The 25,340-nt window shown below is 35.5% G+C and overlaps 1 pseudogene; it reads right to left on the reverse strand.

Moving 5' to 3' along the window:
* Positions 1–4,723: 4,723 nt before the first annotated feature.
* The window catches only part of LOC136844951 (sodium-dependent neutral amino acid transporter B(0)AT3-like), a 110,197-nt pseudogene continuing 89,580 nt past the window's right edge, over positions 4,724–25,340 (reverse strand).

A 25,340-nucleotide genomic window follows, 5' to 3' on the forward strand; every position in this document is an offset into this window, starting at 1 on the left:
TAAATTTTTCCAAGGTATTCCAGTGAGGGTCTGCCATGTCTTCATGTTTTCATTGGAGTTAGACATGTGCTTCCTGTGTGTCACTTGCTGTAACAAGTGTTGTGCTTACCTTTGAGACTTTCCAGGGTTGGTTGCCCACTCTAGTGTTCTGTTTTGAGAGGAAGAGTTCCTACAAAGCAAGGAGGGATAAACAAGCTGTTGCCTCTGTTCTTCCTGTATCCAAATCTTCTTTGTCATCTTCTATGTCCAAGTTAAGGGAGCAACAGCTATCTAGAGATGTGCCTTTGCCTGCTGTCCATCCTGCTAGGTCATCTGCCCACTTCTCATGTGTAGTTCCTGCTACACTTGCTGGCTTGATGACTACTGCCTGCTTGACTGGTCTGTTCCAACACCTGTCACTTTAGTGCACGATCTACCTGTGCCATTTCCCATTTCTCAATCTCTGTATTCCTGATCACTAGTGAATGTGGACATTAGGTAAGTGACAAGCATATTTGCATGGAATATGTAGGTGTAGCTTGATGACATTGGTGGCATTAGAGAGGGTGGTTGTCCTCTGGTGGAAGGGGTCAGACCATCATTGGTTTTAGTTCTTTTTAGCTCTTACTTGTGTTGAGTCTTGAGGGAGGATCTGCTGAAACACTTGCATGGGAGTACAGTAAACCCCCCAATCATGTTCTTACAATATGTGGACCCACCTATTCGCAGATTTCTCTATGGAACATATATACACATTATTTTCAAGAAAATTTGTTCATTCGCTGTGTTTTCACTGAGAAACATTCACTAATTACTGTATTTTCATATTTTCATGACTAAATGCACTTTTTGTGATAAAACTATTGAAATACTCAGGTATAAGCATTTTTAGAGTTTTTTTTTTTTTTGTTTGAACTACCAAAATAGGCAGTTCTAAGTGTTTTTAGAGGGTTTTTAAGTATTCACGAATTTTAGCTATTCGCGGGGAGGTGATGTGTGGTACGCATCCACTGTAAATATGGGGGTTTTACTGCAGGTCTTAAGTAACACCTCAGCTAGCACAGTTCTGCAATTATCGGCTACATTGTTATTATTTTTTTGCATGAATATTTTTAGTGTAATAAACTTTTAAATGTATCACTTAGCTTGTTTGTTAAGTGTAAAGTACAGGTTAGTTTAGGTCAGGAAATAAGTGGGAGTGATGTTAGCTGCAAGACATCTAGAAAATATTCAAGTCTTCTTTAATTAACAGAATGCAAGACATTTGTTATGTTGAGGTGTTATTCATACTGTACTAACTCTTCTGTGAAATCAGATTTTTAGTTCCCTGACAGATTCATATTCTTAGTTTGACTAATGATAGCCAATATGAGAATCTTCCCTTTGTATGGGCATTTACTTTTGGAAAACAGTGCTGCCTCACTTCAGTTTATGCTATGACCCGTATCCCTCAAGTGTGTAAAAATCCCTGAGCTCTCTGAAGCATATATTACTAATCTATTCATCTGAATTCAATATACATTGAGAGAATTACTGGTGGATTTGGAATATTTAAAAATAAGTGCATTGTCAGATTTGAGGTGCTTAGTCTGGAAGTGGAATCATCATTTACTAAAGTCCTGGTTGCTTATGTGTTGTCTTTTCGAAGTAGGAAATTACAAGTACATGAAGAACATTTTACCTTAGCACTGATAAAATGTTGAAATTAATAAACCTATGTGTAAACAACAATATTTTTTCTTTTAATGGTAATTTTTATAAACAAAAATTTGGCTGTAGTTTTGTCATCCCCCCCCTCCCTTCCTCTAGGAAGCCTCAATTTGGAATATTGCAAAACAAATTTTCTCATCTATCGCACCCTGTAACATGATCTAGCTTAGGTACATATGGGATATCTTTACATTTTTGGACAGTAGCTGGGCAGATTTTAATTAATTTTTTAATAGACAAAGTATGCTAGTACCAGCCATTAAATTTAAAATAATTGGGAAAAGAGAGTAAATTGCTTTTCCTAGATATTTTAATCGTAAGAGAACAGCCAAAATATGCCTTCATTGTATATGGGAAACCTGTTTACTATATTCTTTTCTGCTATCATGGTGTGTCTGTAAAGATTGTGGTTGTCTGAAGTCTTTCTAAGAGGACTTAGGATACTCGTGTGTTTACATGGATATCTGGAAAAAGAATAGGATAAAATATATCCACATCTAACTCAGTTGCTCTACTCTGCCTATACTATTGAGTAGGCTGTCAATAAAGTGAACAAAATATACTAAAGAGGTCCCGCAAATAACAGAGAAAGAGACTGACAGTGAAATAAAGTCCTTTATGTTGAAGAAGCTGGCCATGATAATTTGTCTTGAATGAGGGAGGAAATTGGAACATGGCAAAGGTAAAGAAGTTGAACAGCTAGGTAGCAAAAGACCAATGGAAGTAGAAGAAAAGTAAAAAGTTTTCCAGGTGGGGCTGAAGTGCAGATGACTAGGCATATCGTAGTCAGTACCCATGTATAGGATGTCCAGTTAATGATTGCATCTTACCCTGACTAATGTAATTCCTCCAGGGAAGGATGGAAAGCATCCCTCGTCCTTCTATGCCAGGTGAATACCCTCCTTTGGGTTCCTATTTCTTAAGCTTTTTCAGCTCCACTTCTTGTCTTAGAATGAATCCTTTTGCCAGGCATATGAGCTGGAATCACTTTATATGAATTATAATAGACTCCTTGACTCAGGCAGAAGAAAAAATTGAGAATGCAACGTGTGCGTCTATTTAAGGAAGGCTTAACACAAACCAAACTTGGTAAAGGTTGGGATGGGTAGACCAAGATAGGAGAAGAGAATAGGGTAGCAAAATAAATAACTTACATGCTAGCATGCTGGTACTGAACCAGCACATCAAACTGAGAGACATTAATGTAGTCCATAATGGAGTTAGGGTTAGGTGTATGCTTCAGTGCTGGACTTGGTAGATATAACTGTATAGGGGGACATACTTATGATCCAATAGAGGTCCAAGCCTCCAGTCACTAAAGAGCGATTCCCCGTAGGGAGGTAGTGCCGTCAGTTCACTTTATGTGGTGCACTGTAAGCATTACTTAACCCTTAATGGACAGGCATCATCATATGAGCAACTAGAACAGGTTTTGAGTGATGGACAGGCTAACTCATATGAGCATTAATATTATGCGCCATACGATTTAGATGAATTTAGGGGGAAAGTTGTTCATAGCACTTCAATGGTTGATAAATGACTTTTGGCAACTGTATAGTCCAGCACAGGACAGAGGGGGGGATTAGTGTGCCTTGAGACTGAATGGGGAATGTATTGCCCTTCTCTATCCCATGACGTCTTTTTATTTATTTGCTCATAAATAACCCAAGGATTACTTTTGGTTTTAGTTCTTATGTTTGCTATAATTGTAATTTGGCAAAGAAAAGTGCAAAGAAATATTAGAAAATACATGTATACCTCACAAAAAGTTACTGCATCTCCCCATCTTGGTAAATCTCATAAATATTTTACAACAAATGCGGTATACTCAAAATTTGTTACTAATTTCAGTTCTTATCTGTTATGATATGTGAGGTATAATTATAGTTTTACAAAATAAATAAATTATTAGAAAAAACATGTATAACTGGGTAAAATTAGCATATTTTTACAAGTGTCTTGTAAAAGAGGCCCTACACAGGATTGTAAATAGTCACTTTCAACTTCCCGTGGAAGGTATGGAAAAATTTTTATAATATTTTTTGTTAGACCTTGTGCATTTACACATCTTCCTCTTTCCATTGATGTGTTTTTTTCTTAAATTGGCCAATCTTGAGGTTTGCTGGTCTAGGGGTGTGTTTAATATATATTTAGCCCATTCCTTAAGGGTTAAGGTTCCTTGCAGCATCCCTTTGGCTCCTAGCTGCAACCCCTTTCAGTCTGTATCCTGTACCACCATTTATATTCTCTTCCATCTTACTGTCCACCCTCTCCTAACAATTGTTTCATAGTGCAACTGCGAGGTTTTCCTCCTGTGACACATGTGAAACCTTTATACTGTCAATTTCCATTTCTATGAAACCTTTTTTCTGTTAATTTCAGTGCTGAATGGCCTCATAGGCCTCAGTGCTTGGCCTTTGGCCTAAATTTAACTAAAGAGCAATTGATGACAAAAATATATAGGCAGATATGAAATGTGGCCTTCTTCACACCAGCAGTGAAACTAAAGGAACAGAGTGACCTCTTTCTTTAAAGTTTTTGTGGGCAAAGCTTTTGCTTCCTTACTTGCACTATTTGTTGTAAATTATGGCTCACTTCTTCCATATTTCTATCCTCAAATACTGTCTTATTGTAAATTATAGCTCACTTCTTCCATATTTCTATCCTCAAATACTGTCTTATTGTAAATTATAGCTCACTTCTTCCATATTTCTATCCTCAAATACTGTCTTATTCACAATACTAATGTATGACCATTTCTCTTCATTGTTGTAGTATCCATTGCCCTGGTTTCCATTTGCTCACACAATTTTACTCTTGCTGACGCTCAGCCTTTCTCCTTTGTGTATGTGTTTATGGATATTAAAGAAGGCTGTTAACTGATGTAGTACCTGCATATTGTATGTATATATTCTGTACCGTATTGTTACCTGTCTACAGTACCTGAAAAGGGAATGATGAAAAACAACTGATATAAGGAAATAGACTTGACATGACAAAAATATTTATTCTAACTTTAGGGTAAGGAAATCAATTTTTACCACAATGCTCTTTATTATAACCACAGGGTAACACCACAAAAACACATTTATACACTTTAGCTCATATAACATAACATAAAATGTGCAATATCTATCACTCATTAGTAAGTGCCATTGGTGCCGTGAATATCTATCTTTTGTGTCACATTTGCTATTCCTAACAGTGAAAAAATCAAAAATTATATTTTCTAGTTATGAACAGTAATGGAAGATTCTTGTTTGTCTTTTCTTTGAGTTTATTGGAAGATCTGTTACATTTCCCCAGTGGGAGGGAACTCAGAAATCACACAAAGACACATATTTTAAGAATAAATCTGGTTCAGATTATATCCAAATGAAATTCACAAAAGATGTTACATACAGTATTCACTACATAAATAGTTCTTTATTATGATATATAAATATATAATTCCAAAACTTTTTTAATGATTAAATTTTAGTCCATATATGGTCACATGAAATTAAAGTGAAGTTTTCCTACTGGCAATGGTAAAAATTAGAAGTAATGTTTAATACATAAATGGTTGGCTTGAGAGCCTAAATTTCACATAATCATATCTAATAATTATACTGTTAGTCACTGAAATGGAAGACCTCTTAAATAGTTAAGGAAGATCTTTGGAAGTAATAGCAGTTCTAATCACTGTATTGGAAGACACCTGTTATCAAGGGCTTAAGTTGACCATAAAGACTGGAAGATCATCACTGAGTGATTTGGAAGATCTCTGGAAAATGTTTGTTACCAAGTTTATCTATGGAAGCTCTGTTTAAATACATCATTTAAAAAGGGGGCTGGTTAGTTCTGGCTAACTTGAGTAGTCATTAGGATTCTATTGCTCTTCTGAGATGGCAACCTATAGTAGCATTACAGGGAATTAAGCTGAATGTCTGACACATAGTATGTCAGACATTTGGAAGATCTTTTGAAAAATGTTTTTTTACAAACTTTGTTCTTGGAAGCCCTCCTGAAACATGGAGAATGCTAATGCTTGAAAACTGTTAGATTTCTGCAGTAATACAGTGTTGCATCAATACAAAACTTGCTATAGCTGTCCTTATTGTGATTATTCTTGTCAACTCCAATTACAGCACACTCCCCAAGTTAGACTTATGTATCCTTTTGAAAAGACTTATTTTCATAAGTAACAAGTACCTCACACGTTTCCCCACTTTATGCTAATACTGTACTGTATTTCTCTTCCCTTTGCAAATTCATCCTTTCACCTTAACTTATTGCTCATCATGTACATTTAATTATGTTTTGCAATTAACATTCCTTTCCTTAAAAGACTTGTTTTCCATAAGCTAATTTATTTCCCTTTCTGTTTACCTAGTCAGTGTAAATTGCCCCTCCTTTGCATTGCATTTCAAGTAATGCTTGAAAATTTCAAGTCTTACCAAATGACAAAATATGATCAGAAGTTGACATATGAACAATTCACAGGAAAATTTGCTTGAGTTCAGTTAAATCATCTTCTAAGAGTGATACTAAATTTGATTCTCTCAAAGACTAAAGTTTTAAATGCAGTATATCTGAGAACAGATAGTAATGATTTGCTGCAAATTATGACATTAAAAAGACTGTAATTTCTCTGACCTAAATGATTCAGAGATAGCAAAATAATTTGACCTTGGCTTCTCAACATCTACATCTACTGTACTGTATTCTTTATTTAGAGGGAGTTTTTACCGATCTTTCCCCGTCACAAAATTGAAACCCACACAAGTCAAGAACAGTCGTATAAAAATCTTGCAAGTAACCTGTAGAACTGTAAACAGGAATATTACTAATATTACCATACTATGCAACTCTTCTGTCTGATAATGCTGTACTTCCAAACTAAACTTTTGCTTTGTTGCTGGACACAGTCTCATAAACTGACACAGTAGATATCTGTAGAATCCAAATATTCGTGCAGTGATGTTGGAAGCATTTGTAGTGAATGACTAAGGTCCTGTGATATAAATTAACTAGATTTCTTCATAACTCGGACAATGACTTAGGAACTTATGAGTCTGAACGTTGTTGTTTGATTCTCCATTGAAGAAATCTAGGAGGATGAAAATTTCTAAGATTGCCAAAAGCTTGAAAACTTACCTTAGTTGGAAGGCTTGGGGGAAGTGAATGGTTTTATTCCTGTGAAGACAGTCAGACCTTTGAGGGTTGCAATTTTTTAAATTACAAAGGTAGAAACTTATTTAGTCCTTAATTTACATATTTATGTATTACTGCATTCTTTTTCATTCAGTTGTCGTTTGGCACATATAAACTTGAATATGTTTGGAAGACTTTAAAAACAGGAAGTTTGGTTGCTTTTGCCCTGACTGCAAGTAGCACATTTTTTCAGATGTCATTTTCTTATTGTCTTTCGTTTTAGATGTTTAACCCTAATTGGGTAAGATTTTATATCACATGATTTCATAACACTGGTACTGTACATTATTTTCATTCAAACAAATAGTGATAGAGCACAACCTTGACATTTCTTCTGTGATGTTGAATTTCTTAAATTAAACTTTGAGTATTTTCAGAAAAGTGTATACACTTTTAGAAGAGTTCAATAAACTAGCAATATCTTATGAAAATAAATTCATTCATTACCGATGCATACTCACACACACACAGATAGACATTAGACCATTCACAAATTCAAAATACACCTATTATATTCCTTACAGAAACATAATCAATAGAACATCTTAATTCGTACTCACCAAAAGCTACAGCATGAGTTATACTCATTCAACAAGATGACACTATATAATATGATATACGAGTCCATTCTCGGCACTCACTAGGCGATAAATTGTTTATAGACTAAATTAATGAGGCAACCTATTGAATATTCATATTACTTAATACAGTACCTTTAGTTATATACAAGAATTCTTTATGCATCTAGGGTGTTGACTATGCCACTAGTGCTAGCAGCACTGCTAGCATCCTTTTATTTGACATGGCTAATTCTACAAAAATAGAATTTTGAAAAAAATATGGAAGCAATAGTTTAGGAACACAGCAGTATAAAATATAATTTCAACTTTAGTCATTCAATGTAGGTCTTGGGAAAAAGAGGTGAGGTATTATGAAAAACTCAGGAAAATTAGGAAAAGTAAGTTATTTGAACAGAATATTTGTAGGGGGGGGGAGGAGAGGAACAGGGTAATTCAAAAGCCTGGTGAAGTTTTATCTACATAATCAAGAACAACAATAAGGAATAATAATTGCAGTGATAAAAAATTAACAGTGATATGTTATCATTCTTTCCTATGTTCATGATAACTTTTATATAATGTATTGGGAATTGGCAGAGTCCACACACAATTTCATTAGTTTACCACAGTTCTTCCACTTGAAAGATGTCCTTCCAAAGAGCTGGTTTGTTGCAAACCCTTATGGACAAGTAGGACAGTGCACAGTTTTTGTGAAATTTTAAAGATTAATTTTGATTTGACATTTTCATTAATTTCATTTATTGAATACTGTTGATTTTTATTTTTATTTAATTTTGGTACTACTTTTATTCTCTAGGTTTTCTTACCATATAAAGACATTACATTACTGTATATTCTCTGAAAGCCATTGACTTCTTTCACTTGGTGTCGTTGTGAACATTATAGACACTAATAATAATAATAATAATAATAATAATAATAACTAATAATAATAATAATAATAATAATAATAATAATATAATCTCTATTTGAAAAGACGATCTGGATATATTCAAAACAGTTCAGTGAAAATCCAAGCAACTGACTTTCTTTAAGTAGTAACTTGTGTTTTACCCATTGAAGTATCAGTGAGCTTACTGTGACTGATATTTTGTATATGTTTGTATGTGATGAAAACTTGAACTGTGATGCTAGTGATTTGTAGCTAATGAAAATTCTGCATGGACACATTATCTCTTTAGGGTACGCTAAGAGGGTAAGGGGGATGGTATTCTTCAACTTGACTAAACATTTCGTACAACACTTTCACAAAAATAGACTTCCATTATGCATGTACAAGTAGTTATAGTATCAGGACACATTGACAAGTTACAACAACAGACTATAACACAATACTTATTTTCTTTTATATCATAACTGCCTGACATCTTTTGATACTGCGTTTCTAATGTATACAGCCTTGATTACTATACAAGTTGTTTAAGGAAGAGAACTAAAAGTCTCTTGTTCTACACAGTGTGGCTTATAAAGGAAACTGGAAACAGACTCATCTTTTGTTTTGTCTGCTAATTTGAAAATAAACTAATCATCAGAATGAGATGGTTGAGCTAAGGTATCTATTAACTGCAAAATAAAGGTACATTCTCACTGGATCACACAGCTTTGGCTATTAACCTTACATGTAGCTAATGGTCATAGCATATTTTGGCTTTTATTATTGCGACATTTAACATTCCTTATACTACTGCCAGTGCTTGACATCAAGAAGAGATAAACTAAATATGTCCTTAAAACTGAGGAGTGTTCATTAGTGTGGTTATGGTGGCAACATTATTTTGACTAATTGATTCCCTTGATGGGTGAGAGCATTTAGGAATTTGGCAAGGGATGCATTTCTTGCAACTGTTTTACTGTTGAGGAGTCTTTTGCAGCTGAGGCAATGATCATCTTTATAATGAAGATATTTTGTTACAGATTCATTCCTTTTGTAGTCATAATTTTTTAGAATAACATCTAATTCTGTTGCTACTGATGCATTGTGTGCAAGAATATATATATTTTTTTGTAAAATTCAATTTAACATGACTGATTTGATCAAAAGTCATATTCAGATCTACATTCTGTGTTGTAAGGTTGTATAAGTATAATTGTAATTTATCATTATCTGTGATAGTACTGTTGTTATTCATAAATTTCCATCTTTGGGAATTCTTTTCTCTAAATAATGATACTGTATTTTAATTAAGACATCTGTTTTCAGTAAGGTTAGTGAAAACAAGGAAAACTGTAATGAGGGGTAAAGATATTTAGTTTAAGTCTTCTTGAGCTGAACACCTGTTAAACTAAAATTCTTTTTTACAATGCCTTAAGGTCGCTAAAGCGCTGAACTGTTAATTTTGTTTTATATACTAATTATTTCGTTGGGTTTGGTTTTATCTATCTTGCTTTCTTGAAGCCTCAGGCAATAGTTTAGAAGAGTACTCAGCTATTGGTATCGGGTCTTTCTGAATAACGGATACTTGTATGATTCAGAAAACCTCATATAGTGTGGCAATGTCTGCTTTGTGGTTACCATAAAATTGTTTGAGCTCTGTCAGAAAATTTTAATATACTGTAGTAATTAAGTTATCTGAATGTTTAGAAATTGAATTATGCAGATTTCTCTGCAGTCACAGCTTACATTTTTTTTAACAGCGTTGATGTAGGAAGACATCTTTTTTTTTATGTAAACACAACCTAGAACATAAACAATTTTCTGGCAGTGCTAAAGCCAACTGTGCCATGGTCTCCTCTAGATAGTCTATGAACAGCATAATGAGCACAAACATGAAACATTGAAGTAACCTTCTAAACGTTGGACTTTATTATTTATGAGAACTTCAGGCTTATTCTGATATCAATGTTTTCCATACAGGTACAACAAAGGATGGCAACTCGAGCCTTCCCTCCTAATCCCACCATGAATGAAGTGGAATACCTTAGAAATAATCATTGGTAAAAGCATTTACAATAAAACATTAACAGCATCATGCTTATTGCTACTGATCCTACATGCTATTCCTGTTATTCTTTTCCTTTTTCTTGTTTGATCTCTCAACACTCTTCCCTCTTGGTAAGGGCTTACCATCAGTCTTCAACAAAGCACTGCTTGATTCCTTTCCGGAAGATTTACCATTGGCTCTCACCCCACCGTTCGCTTTTGAGTCTGCTGTGGGTTTAGTCATGGCTTTTGATACTTTGATTGAATTTCTGCTTGCTGAGTGAGGAAGGAGAGGCACCTGGGAGTTGTTTTTGGGGATCTGACCATCTGAAGCAGCTCTGCCTGCGTCTTCATCTGTGGACTGAATTGGGAATATTCTTTTATATCTCGAGGGAGTTGAGCATATGCATGATGAATGCCTGGTGGGGCTGAGTTATTACTTATGAATGACAAATATCCTGGTGGAGAAAAATTATATTAAAAATTATCTTTCATCAGAAAGTTATGAAAGACATTTATATTTTATTTTGATATGAAAGGCTTCAATGCAGTATTCACATTTTGATTTTTATGAAATGAATGTCAAACAAATTTGTGTATATCATATGATAATTTTTATATTTTTTGCAAGTTAGATTGATTTTATTTTGAATTTAAACAGTTCACCTGTAATAAAAACGGTCTTGTTATTGTAGAGAGATGCTAAGTATCCTTGAAAGTAAATTTGACATTTTTGCACATTTCTAGTGTTTGAGGAATATGCACATATGAACAAGACACGGATGGATGTGAGATGCACATTGATAGTTTTACAGTACACTTGTCTTGTTGTGTCTGAATCATCTTGTGTTATTCTTTAAGAAGTATAGGAATAAAAAAAATTCTGAAAAAGAGATAGATAAGTACTCCAAAGGCACACTCTGTTTTTTTATGACCGCGTAAACCCATTAATCTTGTATATGCTTACATTCATGGTCTTTGGAAGTCCAGGATCAAGTCTTTTGTTTACCAGACAAAAAAAAAGTGAAAAGTGTTAGTCTCATGGCTTATGTGTCATCTGGATCATCAGGTACCCAGCAATCACCCTACTGACTTTTCATGAGACTTCAGTGCTGTTTACAGGTTTGACAAGAATTCAGCAGAGCAGGTCTTTTCCTCAATATAGATTGGCCTTTTTCAGCATTATTTTAACCATTACCTTATTAATAATTTGCTGACTCATTGTTTTCAGCCTTTTTTCACTCATTTCCTATTTCCTATCAATAAATGATAAAAATTTCCATCTGCACATCGTGGCTCCAAAGACCTGCTGTTGGCAGAAAATTGTCACTTGAGGTTTGCCTTCTGGTTTGTACAGAGCTGTTGGCTGCTCCCCAGAACTTGATCAGTTCTCATTTACAGGTAATTGCTTTTTGGATTTTTAGCTGTTTCTGCTTGTGCTGCATTACCCTTTATTCGTCTCTTTAGTAATTGTTTTGCCTTAATTATTTATTGAGTCCATTTGGGTTTTAATATGTGTAGCAAGAGCCACATAATGAACTATCTGTTGATTGTCTTAATATTACTACTGCTGCTCCATACTCTAAATCTCCTCTATTTATTTTATCAACCACTCTGTTCACATGTTCTTTATTAGTTAAGAATTAGTTATATTTTATAACATTTTGTGGTTGGTATTTAGATAAAAATTATCATGGGTAGCTTGGCAGCTTATGACTGTTTGCTCCTCTTTTGCTTTCATTTTATGCCCGCATCAGTTAATTGCAGACAACGTTATCATGTGGATTATCATCTAGTAATTATGGTCTGTGTTCTTGGCTTGTTACTGTAATAATCACTACTTAACTGACTTATGATTATCATATTCAAGATTTTTTCTTTCCTTACTTAAATCTTCATGTAAATTTGGTGACAGAATTGTGATACAGTATGGGGTTTTTATGTCTTAATCAAGTGATTTAGTCGCCCTCAGAGTGATCAGTTAGGCATTAAACTAACTAATTAAATGACTAATTTTCATAATGGTTCAGTGTAGATGCACTGGTACCTCATGGATATGCCCACAATTTCATCTGTAGCTTAGAGAGAGGCTCTCATTTGTAATATTGTACCTGTAGGTTTGTAGCTTAGTTATGCCTTGTGAGGTATGTAAGGTCTGGTCCCAGCCCCAGTAACAACACTACGGTAGTGAAAAGCATTACAAGCCCCCCAAGAGTTCGGGTGAGGGCTTATTATCCTCTGCCTCAGATATGTCTTTAACCCCTTGATTTAGCTGTAACAACTTCTCTGAGGTCTACTAATTTACTTCCCACAGCCTCTTGAGATCTCCAGAATGGGAAGGTTGACTACCATTTTGAATTGTTGTATGAGTGAGTAGTATTGAGCTTGCCCATCTCTTTGTAAGGTAATTTCATCTCCTACTGACCTAATAGAGCTTGCAGAGCGTGCAGACATCACATAAATTACCATTTAATGCTGATAGAGGGACTTTGGAGCTTGAATTTGCAGCCAGTAAGCTAGATTCTTTTCCATATTTTAGTTTGTCTGGAAGAGTTTAGCCTCAAATAATTTCTTGAAGATCAGTCCTCAGTGGTGGCAGAACCCTAACCGTCTGTTAGTGGTTCTGCCAGTCTCTGTCCCCTCGAGATAATTATGTTCACAGATGTGTCATTTCATTCCAGTCATGTTTGACGGCATACTAGATCGTTAAGTGACAGGAACGTGGAGTTTGAAGACAGGAGATGGCACACCTTTTCTTGGAGTCTAATAATGCCATTTCTTTAGACACAGGTTTGGAATCTGAAGAAACAATTGATGGTACTCTGAAGATGTGAACAATGATTCTGCTTCACATTCACCATCAGCTGCATTTCTTGTACTTCTTCCGCCAAGTCAAGGCCCTCTGGAGAAGTTCTTACGGTCGAAGTTGGTATTCCCTATTAGTGTCAATAAGCATATCAAAGACCGTGCAGATATGCATATATGAGGGCAATGGTTGTGAAACAGCCTTGTCATCATTGTAGTCGCCTTCTTCAGGGACTTTCTTGTCACCAGCATCAACAGCAGCACCCATCTTGCTGTCTGATAACAGTTCAAAGCCAGGGTCGCTACCTTCATTGCCCAATTACTCCCTTACGTCTTCCTCGGAACATCATTACCTCCCGTCACAAGTGCAGCATGAAGCTACGGCTTGAATCTGGAAGTTCATCATGCCCTTCTCTCCCTTCAGGATACAGTTCAAGCATGTTCGAAGGTCTTTATGGTGACTTCCTTCCAAGCTTCTGTGTAGTGGTAGATGACAGATTTCGTCAAGTCTCTTCATAGATTCACCAGTGTCCATTCCCCCCATAGATTTAACCCAAAACAAGGCCCTTCGTTTTTCTTTTTTCATCAGGTCTTGCAACGCATGACAGAGTTCATCTATTCCTTCCTCAGAAGCATCCAGAGATTTGCCACAAATCTCCTCATTAGAAAACCCATGGCCCATTTTGAACCGAAACAGCCAACCTTCGGATGCCTTAAAGTCCGTAACACCATGCAGACCTGCGAATTTGTAGTTGCAGGCCTTCAACTCAACATCACGCACATGCACGCCAGCTGCCCTTTGTTGATGAAACCAGATCAAGCCGACTGTACAACCCTTTCATGATGGGGTTTTGCCAATACACATCCATTGTGTGTCCTATAGACCAGCTTATCTTGAGTCTCCCAACAATTTCAAGCTGCTTCTGAAGGGTCAGCACCTTCCTTGCCCTTTAAGGATGAGGTGGGACCATACAAAAAGTACACACACAGCAATAACAGCTCCTGCAATGTTACAGGCATTGCAACAAAAGTAACAAAAGTAGGGGAAAACATCGTGGCACAATCACAGCAGTACCCAACCCAAAGCATTAATACTAAGGACTAACATGGAAATGGACAAACCACCCATCCACCTTCTACCATACACTATTGAGGTATCCGTATCAGCCAGTTAAAAGCAATAAAAAAAGTGACATATGATGTGTCAAGTGACACTGTACTTTTAAGCCAAAACAATCATGAAAGCTCTCAAGAAGTCAGACATCCTCCTTCCCCTCCCCACCCATCCTGCATGGCCCTCCCACCCTGTACCCCACTCTGGAAACTCCTTCCCACCCCTCCACCCCATGACCTTTTCTCTGAATGCTTATGCCTGTAAGCAGCAGTACTAACACTTAATCTCTGCCTGAAAAGTCTTGTCAACCCCTCCCAGACTGTCCCGCCCGGCAATCCCTCCCCCACCCCAGAAATTCTTTCCCTGGTGTCCCCCCAAAAAACAAACCCTTTCTCATCCTTTTTTTGGTAGTAAGCAGTGTTATCAACACGTCTTTCTGTCCACCCAGCATTGCCAACGATCAAAATGCAATGTATATAATTTTAATGAATTTTGTATATATATTTTACATACATATTGAGGTGCTTGGGGCCTTGCAGATAGTGTCAAGTGACAGATAAAATGAATGTGAGTAATTGAGGGATTACTGTACCGTATACTGTATAGGCAAAGTTCCGAAGTTTGTTTCAGAAAGTCAGTGTGGGAATGTCCTGTTTTTTGGCTGGTTACTGAACCAAGAGAATTGCAAGACTATTTGGTATCAGTAAGTTATCTGGTCGTAGGGCTTTACACAATAAGTCAACCACAAGCTACAGATATACAGTTGAGCCCAGCTGGACGGAGTGGTTTTGAATACAGTTGCTATCGTTCACCTGAAAACAGACGGGATTAATAGATTGTCAGACATGACCCAGGTTCTTTGGTACAGCCCACTTTCTCCAGCCAAATTGTGGCAGTTCCTGACTGAGCACCTGGTGACACTGGAGTAGCTAGTTTCCATGGCCAATTTTATTTGTAGTCACTTTAACTACAGCAAGTGAGGTTGTGGTGGCTGTACAGTATTTCTAGCAGGAAAATTTTTTGGTGTAATGAGTGGCAGGTGTATGATAGTGGCTTACTTTAGAAATCAGGATCTGAGTCTTGTGTCTGTTGGGATAGACATTTGTGCATAAATAGAGACAAAAAATGTGAACAAAGTCTTGAGGTTCAGTCCAGGGAGACACAATTTGATAGCAGAAATTTTGAGTCAAGGGAAGCAGGTACTGCCGTTGGAGTGGATGTGCAATTCAGAGATATGCAAGGGATCATTGGTTTCTGTTGGGTATGCAAATGGTGCATCTGCTCACAATGAGGCCAGACCATAAGCTACAGGTGTAGATTAGGCCCAGCTGTGGCTAGCAGCCAGGAAGACAGATGTGAAGATGCATTCTTGTGACAAACTGGACATGTACATCTTCATGTAATTAGATTGATGAAGGACAACCTTAAGATGCTACATGTTAACGCATGAACATTATCCAGTGATTTTGTAGAATTAGAGTTTTTTTTTGAGGAGGCTGCCTCATTCATGTAGGATTCTGTACGATTTAACTGGCAGCTTCTAAGAGGCTAAGTGGAACCAGTTTTGTAATTGCTGTGGTGAAAGGGACATCAATCCAGTCAGTTCCTCCATTACCTTTATATCTGTTTATCTCTGCTTTCTTAGAAAATGTGAGGAATTTTTTTGTGTCTGCCATCAAGGGATATAGGTTTGGTATCTTAAATGTATTTGAGCTTCATGAACTAGACATGGGTTCTTCAGTGGAACTAATAACGCACATTCGGCATTTTGAGATGGGGCATCTTTAATAGTTACCTAAACTTACTGAGGGTCACTTATAACAAGATGCATCATTGGCTGGATCTCACACAGAGGACAGGTTTTTCTTTTCATTTATATATTCAACACTGATCATTGAGATTCATGTGCTCTATAGGAAAGATTGGATGTCAGTTAGTTTGTCACTTGAACTTGACTCCTTGCTGAGGCCCTAGCACAAACAGCCAGGACCATTACAGTATACAGCACCGTTAACCATTCCTTCACTTGGTTCTTTCGTGGGTAAGAGAACCTTTGTTCTGTGAGGGTCATTTAGTACAACTTGCTGGGAACCATATCCCAGTGTTGTCCTCACCAGATTGTTATTTTCCACAGGGCAGCAAAAGAAATGGGTCATAGTAATATAACAAATTGCAAATTGGAGCAAGTGAGAATGCTTGTCCACGAAATAAGAGCTCCTTTACTTCTATTACTTTTAAATGTAACACAAGTATCTTAAAATGCATTACACATTTGAAGAATTTTATTTAAGGGTTTAATTTGCAAATGGTTGGTTCTGTTAGCACTGTGGCTGGTAGTCACAGAGGGTCAAGTTTTACTCTTGGGGAAAAGCACTGAGAAATCATTTACTTCATCATATCTTCATCTTCATGTACATATTCATTCATGCTGACATTCAAAAGACGTAGCCTTCCAGGGTAAATAGCTTTAAATTCTCACTTGAATTGGGTAGTGAGTTCATGATCAAAGGATTTAACTACCTTCTCAGTTGTCAGAGCCTTGGTCTCTTACTCATACCAATCCCCAAAATAGCTCCTGGATCTTACAGACATATACAAACAGAGGATAACAGCTACTTTGCCATTTTTTAATGGAATATAGTGAATATAGACTGATTTCCAGTCTGCACAGAAATTGAGGAAAATGACTGATGGGTACCTGACAGTCCAAGTGAGACATCCACACTGAAACTTAACCTTTCTTCTTTTCACTGGTAGGCAAAAGACTGTGTTTTGGGTACATTAAAAAAATATTAATGAAGGCATATACATGTGTGTTATATATATATATATATATATATATATATATATAGCAGAGTATATATATATATATATATATATATATATATTATATATATATATATATATATATATATATATATATATTATATATATATATATATATATATATATATATATATATATATATATATATATATATATATATATATTTATATATATATATATATAATATATATATATATATATATTATATATTATATATATATATATATATATATATATATATAGTATATATATATATATATATATATATATATATATATATATATATATATATATATACAGGCAGTCCTCAAGTATATATATATATATATATATATATATATATATTTATATATATATATATATAATATATATATATATATAGTTATAGGTTATATATATATATATATATATAAATATATATATATATATATATATATATATATATATATATATATATATATAGTATATATATATATATATATATATATATATATACAACGGTTTACAAATCGGTCCAGCTTATTTACGTTCTGAGGTTGTTAGACACTTTTCAAATATATTCATCAGAAATTATTTCCTGTTTACAACGCATGTTCTGGGGTTACAACGCCGTACACCGATCCAACTTCTGAAGAAATATAGCTCCAAATGGCAGAATAATCAAAATTTGGAGTTTTTTTTATGAAAAACTCAATAAAATGCAGCTTTACATCGTTTTCAATACACCCAAAGCATTAAAAGTAAGGTTTTCAAAGGATTTTTGACGATTTTCGACGATTTTTCGGTTTACGATGATTTTCGGTTTACGATGCAGCGGAAAAACAGAACCCCCGTCGTAAACCAGGGACTGCCATATATATATATATATATATATATATATATATATATATATATGTGTGTGTGTGTGTGTGTGTGTGTGTGTGTGTGTGTGTGTGTGTCAGTGATGAGCTGACTGTTCTTATACACATACATCCTAGTATGAGATTGTTTTGGCTTAGCCTCCCCTGAAATAAGAATATAATATATATATATATATATATATATATATATATATATATATATATATATATATATATATATATATTATATATATATACATATATACATTATTATACATACATTTAAAGATAAAATCCACGAAGGAAAGGGAAACACTGGAGTGCTGAGAGGCCTTTCAGCTCTGTTGTCCTTTACTTAGGCCTTGCAGGACTCCAGTGTTTCCCTTTCCTTTGTGGATTTTATCTTTATATATATTCATCACATTCCATATTTTTGTGATTCAGTTATGGATATACATATACATATTATATATATATATTATATAATATATATAATATATATATATATATATATATATATATATATATATATATATATATATATATATATATGTGTGTGTGTGTGTGTGTGTGTGTGTGTGTGTGTATATATGTGTATATATATAATTTTTTTTTCTGATGGGTTTGCATGAAGCATAACTAGTTTTTTGTCAAAGTACTAGGTATTTGTTGAAATGAATAAATAAAACTGTATTGGAAAAATCTTGAATGAGACTTTGGCACCGATGGTTACCCTAGCATAGCTACCAACTACTACTGCAATTTCACCGTTTTGGGAAAAAATGGATAACCAAATCCAACCTTTAGGGATTCTGTTGAGACTGAGAGACACAGGAGGGCTCTCTCTAGAGCTGTAAATCTCTGTGGTGTTACATCCTGAATGCTTCGCAACTCCTTCTCAGGGAACCACGCTGGGGCTTCCTCTGCTAGCAGCTGGAACCCAAAGGCACTGAAAAAGTGAGACACCAAATTTTAGGAGATATCCGTGCCACCTTTTGAGGGATGTGTGACAACTTGGCAGAGTGAAATTTCGTACAAGCAGTCAAGTCTAGATCATGTTTAACACTAGATTTAATATAATCATTTGGTCTTTTGAAAAGACAAAGATTAATAAATTATTATAGTGGGTAGTTGGCTTTGCATTGCCCTTGAAAAATTTGCAGTGTATGTATACTGGAAAGAAATGAAAATAAAAAAAGGTACAGACCTTGTGCACAGGAATTAATTCTAAACCCGATTGATGATATCAGGTAAACTGAAAGATTTTATAATGTAATGGGATGGGAGATTTCCATAGTTTCATTGAGGTATGAAAATTATACCTAAACATTTTATTCATAAGACTCTAAACATACAGGTAGGTCAATTTTTAGGTAAAAATGTTGGGTGAAGTTGGGGATAGTGATTTACTTGAGGATTCTTCAGGATTTAGTAAATTGCAAGATTTCTTGCATGTAAATGAATATGCACTATGTAGCATCTCTTGTCAATTCTGTAATTCACTGACCGATATGGGCTTCTAATTGAGTTTCCAAGCCTAGAGTTAACTTAGCAAGATTTATAATAAGGGTTTTACAACATTAAGCAGGTTCTATAACTTCGTATGGATGAATATTATTACAATTGTGTTGCTAAATATGGTATATTTGCCCAGTTAGGTACTTGTAATGACCTCTGAGATGGCACTAGATACTTCAAATGCAATGTTCACAATGAACATTTGGCATGATTTATTCAAGTTGAGAATAACGATTTCTTCAGATCTGTTAATGACAAGGCTCTTTATCAGTCAGGTGTTTGAGGACAGGTACTTTATTTCATCCACTTATTAAATTTTTTGAGCAGCTGGCAGGTGAAAATTGTTTGATGGTGTTTTTAGCGAGCAGAAAATGATCTTGTTTGGTGTTTCTCAGGATAGTTTTCTGCAACCTTTCTGACCTTTATCACTTGTGCCTCTCGAAAATCCACAGATAAATATATCAATCTTGTTCTCATTATTTACTAGGGACTTGATTGTTGGTCTGCAAAACAGGATAGAAAATTTTTTGGCTGCTGCTGTTTTTGTTGCAGTTATAGGCCCTTCCCAAATGAAAAATGATAGTTGCTGCCAATCTTAAGAGATATCTAGAACAAATCAAGAAGTCAAGTAGTTAGTGGCAAATGAGGCTGAACGCCAGCTAAACTGGCTTGATTGATTAACCAATCTTACACTATTCTCCGTTCTGCGATTTAATGCTCGCTGCTGCAACACTCTCGAATATTCTTCCTGCCAGTATTATTGATACTGAAAATATTAAACTTACGAGTATTTGTAATATAGCAGTAAAGCACTGTACACCTTTGCTTTAATTATCTGACATGGTTTTATATGTATATAATTGTTTGTGTGTTCGTTTACCTATAATGAATTAGTTTTCTATATTGCTTCATTAATGGGTAATTGTGTCTGCAGAAACTTGCTGAATAAGTTAGTGAACTTTTAGGCGTGCTTTGTTTGTTTTACTTGAATGTTTGTTCACTTTGGATATTAATGATTATCATCCTCACTTTTCTACCCCATTTCCATGAGACTTGAAGTGGACAAAAAGGCTGAGAATCTGATTAGGAAATAAAACAGGCCTTTGAATGGTCTGGGAAAACAAAAAGAAAGAGCCGCTTAGGTACGACTAAATTGTCAATCACAAGTGAAGGAGGTTATAAAGTACTAAGGATTATAGAAGACGGGGTAGACCATTGTGATGAAAGGCCGCTTAAGAATGAAAGGACTTTTAGAAATGATGGCAAAGTAGGTCTGCAAAAGAGCAAGGGATGAAAGGAACAAGCGAAAAGTGTGATAACATTGATAATCAGACATGCCTGAAATGAAGTGGCAGATATAAGGACATAACAAAACTAAAATGCACAGGCAAGCATAGGAAGAATAACCAAGTTAGGTAAATTGGGATGCGGAGGTAGAAGAGAAAAGGAAGAGGAGAGAAAAAAAGAGAAAGTGTGACCTCACTTGGCTATGGGGAGAGAAAAAAAGAGAAATTGTGACCTCACTTGGCTATGGGGACGATGGGTATCCACATTAGGGGCAGGAGAACCAAGAACAAGGCTAAGCCCCATGCCCATGGTGGCCAGGGCTTATCGTCGCCCTCTCCAACTTTGGGATCCCAGGCCTGAAATAATGAAAGTTGTTTAAATAAGATTTTTTTTTTTTGTGTTCTTTCACATTAAACATGAAAGGTTATGATATCCGATGCTCCTTGTTTTAATTTGTGCATGAATTTTATTATGGTGTGATAGCGAGTCATTCGGTGTAGTACTTAGTTCTTAAATGTTGCAGATTTTTAATTGGCGATTTCAAAGCAAAATTAAGGTAATTCTGATCAGAGGGCTAACCCAGTAAGCAAAAGCTTTTGATGGTTCTTCCTCATTTAGATTCGTGTGTAAGATTTAAGTTCATCATAATCTTATGTTAATATTGTTTGAATGAATAAATAAATTAATTTCTCAAAGATCAAAAACCCAACAACTAGTCAGTCACTTATCCACAGAGTGAAATTATAATTTAATGCATTCTGTCTCCACTACATAAGAATCTCTCTCTCTCTCTCTCTCTCTCACACACACACACACACACACACACACACACACACACACACACACACACACACACACACACACACACACAAAGCACGGAGTTTTCAAGGTCTAGGAAGAAACTTACTAGATAGAAGCTTCCTTCGACTATCATCTTGACGAAGGATGACACGAGGATAGTCACCATAAGTACATGGAGACACTACCTTCCAGCAAACCAACCAGTACAGTGATGGGCGGGATCCGCACATCAGTTCCACGTCGCTTGCAAATCTGTGAAGGAAACTTCCTGATTTAGTGAAGACCTAAGATTTTGCGGATGCTGGGTGGTATTGTTTAGTACAAGCTCCCCTGGGTTTTTCAAGTTTTTATTCAGGATTTTGGTCTAGCAAGTACATTTGCTTGACTGTAGATAGGTTTCATAATAGTTAAGGGTTCTCACTGTCATTATTGTTTTTGTGGAGGAAAACGGAAAGGCCTTTAACTTGTTAAGTATGCCCATGAATATGAAAATACAGATTGTTAATGAAAGCTAAGTAGTATTATAGTAATTATTTTGGAAGAAACCGGAAAAGGCTTTAACTTGTTAAGTATGCTTATGAATATAAAAATAGATGATAAGTGAAAGTTAAGGATGCTAATTGTCATTAATTTGGGGAAACCGAAAAGGCATTTAACCTGTCAAGTATGCCCATGAATATAAAAATATAGATGATTGATAAAAGTGAAGGCTAATTGTTATTATTGTGGAGGAAACCAGAAAAGCCTTTAATTAACTATAGATTAGTAAAAGTGAAGGATTCTTATTGTCATCATTGTGGAGGAAACCGGAAAAGCCTTTAACTTGTTAAGTATACCCATGAATATGAAAATATAAATGAAAAAAATCTCAGATGAAACAGTACAAAGATACACAGCAACTAAAACACCATATTATTGAAAACAGAAAAATAAAGTCGCATTGAAGGATGTTCCCAAGTGTAGTGACCAGACCTTTTTATCCCATAGACGTAGCTGATGCCGAGGCATTCGAAGAGACCGATGACCAGGAGGGGGATGTTTCCAGCGAAGGCATCAAACAACTGGAAGATGTAGTTTCCAGCTCCATGGCAGAAGATGAGCGAGAGCACCATCCAGAACGAGTCCTGTGGATTAGGAGTGAGTCTTTTGTTTACTAAAGCTCATTTAGGAGTCATAGATATTTGAAGTGGAAGAAGACTATGAAGGAAGTGGCATTTGTTTATTTCCAGTCTCTGAGGACTCAGATATTAAAAGGAAAGGTAGGTTAGGTGGAAAATGCCTGTTTTGTACGTCTAGTCTTTGATGAGTCGTAGATATTTAAGGTAAAAGAGGATTAAAGGTGACGTGACTTGATCACATTTAGTCTCAGATAATCAAGAAAAATTATCAGATTAAGATTAGGAAGGTTATATCTTCTTAACTTGTATTTTTGCAGTCTTTAGAGTGTTTGCATATGCATGAAGCAGGATGGTTATTTTTTCTTTACATTTGCGTGTAGAATGTGAAAACTTGTAGTTTCTGAATAACTACATAACAGGCTAGTTTGAAAAAACCAGGATTTTTTTTATTTTTACAATTTTATAATTTTTTGTTTCTCGTGTTTTGTTACTCAGAAATACCTCTATAATATTTCATATTCATGACGTCTAGGAATCTTATGATAGCTGTTACGTCAGAGAACCGATTCAGTACAGAACTAGTTATCCAGAACTTGGTAATATATGTTAGAACAAGAAAAGGCTGCGTTCAGAGTGAATATGATTTGCTGTTTTGTTACTCAATATATACGGTATATATTTTTTTCACTTTAGATTTCATTTTTAACTTTACTGCAGGTCGTTTTCGTTCCTAAAACTACAGTATAGATGCTTATTATTTAATTATATATATATATATATATATATATATATATATATATATATATATATATATTTTTTTCCAGAAGATGAACCCTATTCATGTGGAACAGGGCCACAGCGGCCATTGACTTGAAATTCGATCTCCTAAAGAATATGGTGTTAAATTTGAAAGTAACGGAAGGTAATAGGAAGTGAGGAAAGAAAAGGTAAATTTTAGAAAAGAAAAAATAAATGAACAAGCTAATAAATAAATAAATAAATAAAAATATAAGTAAATTATTAAAATAAAATGAGAATTGTTGTAAGGTAGAAATGCGTTGCATCTCCGCTTGAACTTTTGGAGTTCCAATTGCACAACGTCCTGAGGGAAAACTGGTAACCTTATTTTTTCCTGACTCAGTTTTCTTCATTTCTTTTGAGATCCTTGGTTATCCTTTCACTTCCCACCTCTCTTTTCGTAATTTTTATATTTTGCGATTTTTCGTCACGTAACCTTTTGTTTATCCAACATTTTTACGAGTCATGAATTTATGTCAGTTTTTCTTATACTTTTCCATCTCTCTGTCTTAGCTTTTTTCCCTATAATTGTTCTGAAGGTTTCAGTGTTTTCTGTTAACTTATTTGTGTTTTTCCATTTTTCTACATTATATCATCTCATTTCCACCATTTTGGTCGTGATTTTCTTCCCATTAATTTTTATTTTCGTTTCTCTTATTCGTCGATAAGTTTTCCTCTTCATCCCCTTAGTTTTTACATTTTCTAATTTTCTGTCTCTTTTCTAATTTCTTTTTCACCTTCTTGATCTTCCTTCCATGTTCATGTTGTCTGTTTTTTCATGTTGCATTAATGTCTCCCTTTTATGCTTTTAATTTTCGTTTCAGTTTGACCTTCGTCTTTCTTGAGTTTCCCCGTTTTTCCAAAAATTTCCGCTGCTGTCTGGTTTTTATTCTGTCTCCCCTTTTCATTGATTTATTCCGTTTTTCTTTATTTTTTCTTAAATTTTTTCATTTTCTTTTTCCCCAAGAGAATTTCCCCTCCACATTCTTTTTAGTCTTTGCTCCTTTCAGTTCCAAGTTTTCGCGTTTTTCCTTGCGTGATTTTTCATCGAATGTTTTCATTCCTAATGTTTTCATTTTTCTTATTCCCGACATTTTTTACTTCCATAATTTCGTTTTCTCGATTTCCCCGTTCATTTTCATTCCATTCCTTGTTCGCCATTTCACAAAATAAAGGAAAACTAGGTGATAAAGTTTATCCCCTAACTTTCCTTCGTAATCCCCTTACATTGTCCATTATGCCACCTTCCCCATTTCTTTGTTATCATCCCCTTATTCCTTCTTACCTGACAGGGCCTCCTTCCGGAGTTCGGGCAGGACCTTGAGGTCGATGAGGGAGGAGATGACGCCCTCCAGGGTGCCGAACTGCGAGTCGGCCCCCAGGGTGAAGAGCATGAGGAAGAAGAGGATGGCCCACAGCGGAGGCAGAGGGAACTGGTTGATGGCCTCCGTGAAGATGATGAAGGCGAGGCCCGTCCCGGCTGCTGACTGCAAACACACAAGAAGAGGGTTAGGAAAGTGGCTGTGGGTAGGTGCTTGCTTTGGTGTGTGGGTAGATGTGGTATGGGTGAGGGTTTCTTTTTGCGGGGGTTAGGGAGAGGGTAGATTGGTTATGTTTCTAAAGATATTACGGGCTGCTCTATAAGAGTCGGTCCCCGTAGAGGGGTAGTACTGTCAGGGCACCTCACGTGGTGCACTGAAGGTATTACTTAAAGGTCTTTGCAACGTCCCTTCAGCCCCTTGCTGCAACTTCTAATTTCTATTACTGTATCTTCATTCATATTCTTTTTCTTCCATTTGACTTTCCTACCTCTCTAACAATTGTTTCCTATTGCAACTGCGACGTTTT

This window comes from Macrobrachium rosenbergii, chromosome 13 (assembly GCF_040412425.1).
Source record: "Macrobrachium rosenbergii isolate ZJJX-2024 chromosome 13, ASM4041242v1, whole genome shotgun sequence".
Taxonomy (NCBI): domain Eukaryota; kingdom Metazoa; phylum Arthropoda; class Malacostraca; order Decapoda; family Palaemonidae; genus Macrobrachium; species Macrobrachium rosenbergii.